This window comes from Canis lupus, chromosome 2 (assembly GCF_048164855.1).
Source record: "Canis lupus baileyi chromosome 2, mCanLup2.hap1, whole genome shotgun sequence".
In the NCBI taxonomy this organism is placed as follows: Eukaryota; Metazoa; Chordata; class Mammalia; order Carnivora; family Canidae; genus Canis; species Canis lupus.
Window position 1 is genome coordinate 46589397 of NC_132839.1, and position 5411 is coordinate 46594807.

Here is a 5411-nt window from a genome sequence, read left to right on the forward strand (position 1 = left end):
CATGGCAAAGTGGTCATAAACCAGTGTGTTGGAATTTCATCAATGTGACATCATTCCCGATGTGACATCGGAGAACCCACCCTCCATTTCCCCTCCGTCTCTGCCTCACACTCGCCTCCTTCCCTCTTAAAGAGATGATGAAGCTGCCCGTGCAGCACAGAAGGATAATAAAAACCTGTATCCCTTAAGCTGAATCCAGCCCATTGAACTGCACAAACAGCAATAACCAAAACAAAGCTAGCAGGAAACGTTTGCACACAGCATCTGTTATGATCACATAACCACGAGACAGCTGTTTAATCCCAACTGTTAACATAAGATCATTTGTGTGTTTGAAGAGCAATCCCATTTGGATTTCCCCCTTTATTTATTTATTTTCTAGCTTTTCCAAGAGAGAGGCTTTCTCAGCTGTAGGATGCAATTTGTGTTTGCTGGCTTTTTCCACTTTCACCCTTAGCTTCCGAATGAGAGGGGTGGTGTGGTTTTTCTGACTATAAATACTCAGAGGGGAAAGAGGACGGCTGTGTGGTCTCCTAGCTGGGAGCAGGGCACGGCCCTTTCTCGGCCTCTGGGACCTGCTTTTTGCTCCCCAGAACATTCATAAACCATTTTGGTCAGATTATGGGAAAAGGCCCTCACATGAAACGCGTCTGGTGGTCTCTGCCAGATTCTGGTTGAGACTTCAGTTTTTCTCAGCACCACCCAGGATTGGAATCGGTCCCTGTAAAGTTCAGTTCCAAAACCTAAAAACAAAGTCATTAGGCTCACGATCGCTCTGAAAGAGTCAATGAAGGATATCAGCAGTTTGGGTGGCCTGTCTCAATGCCCACTTTGGAAGCCTGAGCAGGACACCTAGATGGCTTCCAGTGGTGAGTTTTAAGATCATACTTTTCCTTTTATTTTATTATTTTATTATTATTATTTTTTTTGCCATCTATATCATACCTCGGTGCCTGCAGGCCCCCAAATGCTCAGTAGAGGATATGCATGCTTTACTGTTGAACTGCAGCCAGCGTGTCACAGAAGTGGTTGATGTCTGTGGCAAGCCCCGCAGAACTGACCACATGTCCTGGGGTGGGGGGAGTTGGCCGTGCAAATTTGGACAAGCACTGCCCTAGAAGCTGCCTGAAGTGAGCATTACACTAATCTTTCTTCATCTCTTCCTTTAAATATTTCATCCCAGAGAATCCTCCATCTTGATCCCAACATCCCAACCATGTGTGATACTCAGTTTCTCTTTCTGGGAAAGTGGAAAGCCGAAGCCCTTCTAAACATCGAATCGATGTCTTAAACCTGATTTTTAGGACAAGTTCATTTCTCAGTCATACGAACCTTGGGAATGTAATAGACTTTCCCTTCCTTTCCTTCTTACCTTCCTTCCTTCCTTTCCTTGCCTGATGTTTCATTTAATTTAATTTTCAGCTTTTCTGAGGCAAACCTGACAAATACAAATTGTGTATATTTCAGGTATACCACTCAATGCTTTGATACAGGAACACATGATGAAGGGATCACTACTATCAAACTAACCTTTTCAGATTTTTAAAAATGATTTTATGTATTTTTCACCGAGACACAGAGAGAGAGGTGGAGACACAGGCAGTGGGAGAAGCAGGTTCCCTGCTGGGGAGCTGGATATTGGACTCGATCCCAGGATCCCGGGATCACATCCTGAACTGAAGGCAGATGCTTAACCACTGAACTCCCCAGCATCCCTAACCTTTTCAGTTTCAGCTTGTGAAAAATATAAGCTGTTTACAGGCAATTTGCAACTTTCTGAAGTGAACACTCCTGCAATGATTTTTGAATGACCTCTGAATTTCTCCTGAATTTAAGAGCTTCTCTTCTTCTCTCTTGTGGGCTCCACACTGACTGTTACTGCTTTCACGACTCCATCCCTGTCCCCTCAAAGAAGTTAGAAGAGACTAGATGTCACTTTCTGAGATGTAGTAAGAAAAAGGCAAGTCGTCAGGTATGGCAGCAGTCAAAAGAGAAGTCAAAAGACTAATCAGTGTTGGAAAAATTAAATATTTAGGTCAGCCTGTGGCGTGATGTATTATCATACTTAGATAAAATGCTTCTGCTCTTGATGTTCTTTATCACACACAGAAAAGTTTGCATCCCCCTGCGGGGCGTAAAGAGGAGGTGGTGCTGTGGCGTCCACAGATTGTGAACATCTATCTTAATGTTTAACTTCCCCTGCATGGGACAAAATCACTGACATCTTTAATGGGAGAAAATCCTTTATCGACTGATTCATTTCCATGTTTTGTTTCTGCAGCTAGACGGGATATCCTGTAAGGTGGTGAAAAGGGAGGGAAATTTAGTACTATCCGTTTCTGATTTGCCATTTATTATTATTATTGTTCCTTTTTACTCTTGAGATGATATTAGAGTCATCCACTGATTTTTCATACAGAACACCTATTTTTGGTGATTTTTTGTTTCTTCCCTCCCTTCCCATTCCACCCTAGTTAAGAAATTGCTCTTGGCAAGAATTGGAAAAGAGTTTATCTTTACTCTATGAAGAAGTCATATCATTTAAATACTTGCTACTTTTCTTAAAAATAGGTAATAGACCAGTTATTATGTACCCTAAGTGATGGAATAAAAACCTCAGTTTATTTATTTATTTTTAAGATTTTATTTATTTATTCATGAGAGACACAGAGAGATGCAGAGACATAGGCAGAGGGGGAAGCAGGCTCCCTGCAGGGAGCCCAATGAGGGACTCTATCCTAGGACTCTGGGATGACGACCTGAGCCCAAGGTAGACACTTAACCACTGAGCCACCCAGGTATTCCCTTGGTTTATTTTATTTTAGTTAAATATAGGACCAGTTGAGGATATCATTTGGATTGATTTTAGAGGAAAAGGAGCTGCCTCAGTGGAAAGAACCCCACTGTCTGAGCAGGCACACAAAGGTTACAAGGTACCTCTTAGATTCTCTTTAATCAGCTAAACCCAGAAAATAAATATCCTACTGCTTTTGATTACCTCCAGTTACCACTGTAACAGGAAATGTGAATTAGGGAGAGATGATCTGAGGAACAGCGGAGTCCCAGTTGGACAGTGACTGATTCCCACACCACACACACCTCACCAGGACACCCACCTCCTGTGAGAAGAACCAGATATATCAATCGTTGCCCCAGTAAGTTCGAAACCAGCCACATTTATTTATGAATCTTTAGAATAGCAACTAGAAGTTTCAGAAAAGTATTTGTCTGGGTTATTAGGCTTTGTTGCATTTTGCCAAGTACAAAGTACTACATTTCAAGGCAGTAGAGGGCTTTGAACAAAGCCTGCAGATTCTCCCATTCGGTGCATTTTAGCATTCTACAAAACATAAGATACATCTTGGCAAACAACTATTCATCAAGAAATCGTGATTTTACACATAGGCATCTTCAAAATGACGACAGGTAGAAAGTTAAATTGTTTGATATCATGGGTGACAGCTGAGAAATTAACCAAGTCTGAATTAACCAGACACTTTTTTTGCAAGGCAGAGCCTCCCTGTGCTTATACTGTCTTCCTTTTGGCATGATATGACTCAAAGTGACAGTCCCTTCTCAAGCTGGCCATCTTGAATGTAAGAAATAAAACACTCAGCAACCCGACAATGGAAGTGAGGTTTCAAAAGGTGGACAGTGTGCTGGTGGGAAGACGTAAACTGGCAGCTTTGCATGACATCCATCAGAAGTCCAGTCTAGTTCCCTCCGCTGCTGACCCAAGCCCTAATCTCCCTCCCTCACAAATGGTTTTTCCATGGTATGTGCCCCGGGCCTGCTGAGTTCCAGCTTTGCTTTTTCTTTTTTTCTTTTTTAAGATTTTATTTATTTATTTGACAGAGAGAGAGAGAGAGAGAGAGAGAGCACAAGAAGGGGGAGTGGCAGGTAGAGGTAGAAGCAGGATCCCTGCTGAACAGAGAGCCTGACATGGAGCTAGGATGGATCCCAGACCCTGAAATCATGACCTGGGCCAAAGGCAGACATTCAACCAACTGAGCCACCCAGGTACCCCCCCCCCCCCCCAGCTTTGCTTTTCAAGTTCTACATTTCCTTTCCTGGTGAGATCAAAGGCCACAGGGAGACCTTGCATGCCTCTTATCTACTCCTCTGATTATTTCATTTTATATCAATTTTCCTCATGATTCTTGATAGTAAGCTGTACCTGACAACTTATTCAGCATCCTTTAATATAAGACACAGAGGACAAGATGGGAAGCACTCCTAAAATGTACCTTCTGAACATCTTTTAGAAAGCTAATATTTTAGGTTAGTCTTATAAAAGACAATATTTGCAATCTGATCTAAGTTGTTGGACTGTAGCCCCCCCCCCTTTTCTCCCTCCTCAGATCATCTCATTACCTAACACCCCACAATATGCACATGCTATGGAGGCAAATGGAAACTCTGTCCAAGTGCGGCTCACCCCCTATTTGTTTTTATAAATCTGATAGGGCATAACTCAGAACAATGTGGAGGGTACATTTTATTTTGCTTGTTACAAATATTCCAGGGAAGGTTTTATACCTAGAAATATATGTTTTGAAATTGTTAAATGGCTTGGTTGCTTTTTGGTTTTCTTTTCTTTCTTTCTTTCTTTTTCTTTTTCTTTTTTTTTTAACTAAATTGATAGAATTGATTGGTAATTTGGGCATTGAAAATAGGAAGATTCTTTTGACAATTCAATCAAAGTATGTTTAATATTTCGTTAAAGGCTTTTCATTGAGCAAAAAAATACTTTGAGAAAAATGGTCTGATTAAGCATTTTATACAATCAGAAAAGAAAACTTATGCCAGCCAATTCCTGATACCTCATTCCCTCAACCAACTGAAGTGGTAAATTGAGGCAATTATCCCAAACACCTTTCCTTAATTATAGGGATTGTCTAGGTAAGCAAGTTCTAGGCCTAAATTTTTGCAATAATTATCTTAATTTGCACTTTGTTTTGCATGTGAAGACACAGCCTTAGCATCATGGTCACTTATAATTTTGTATCTGAACTATGTAGCTAAACACTTGAAAACAGAAATTCATCCAAAAGATATTTTAATACCAGTGCTAACTTGTTTTTTTTTAAGCTCACACTCTTTTATTGTATTTTCCAAATTTCTCATAATGAGCTTGTATTACATTGATAATTTGAAACAAATGAGCATATCAAAAGTTATATTGAAATATAAATACATTGCATTAATTTCCAGCATTTCTCAATGTGTGGTCTGTGATGGGAAACTATCGCAGACATCTTTGTAAAATACAATCTGTCACAGAGCTCTTCTTGGTAATATGCGGTACCTGACCACTTCCTCTCTTTAAAAACCACACGCGGAGTATTAGGAGCCTTTTTACTTCCAATATGCTCAAGGATCTGATTCAAAAGTGTAGGGTTGGTTTCTGT

At 40.6% G+C, this 5411-nt stretch overlaps 2 long non-coding RNA genes across 2 annotated transcripts in view; one reads left to right on the forward strand and one right to left on the reverse strand.

Annotated features, from left to right (window-relative positions):
* The first annotated feature begins 402 nt into the window (after positions 1-402).
* Positions 403-5411, forward strand: part of LOC140617228 (uncharacterized) — a 9133-nt gene continuing 4124 nt past the window's right edge. The window contains exon 1 of the long non-coding RNA XR_012017454.1: positions 403-869. This is a non-coding gene — a long non-coding RNA (uncharacterized lncRNA). The remainder of the gene's footprint in view (positions 870-5411) is intronic.
* LOC140617245 (uncharacterized) overlaps positions 5098-5411 on the reverse strand; it is a 16805-nt gene continuing 16491 nt past the window's right edge. Inside the window, exon 3 of the long non-coding RNA XR_012017468.1 lies at positions 5098-5411. This exon is cut by the window's right edge and continues 112 nt beyond it. This is a non-coding gene — a long non-coding RNA (uncharacterized lncRNA).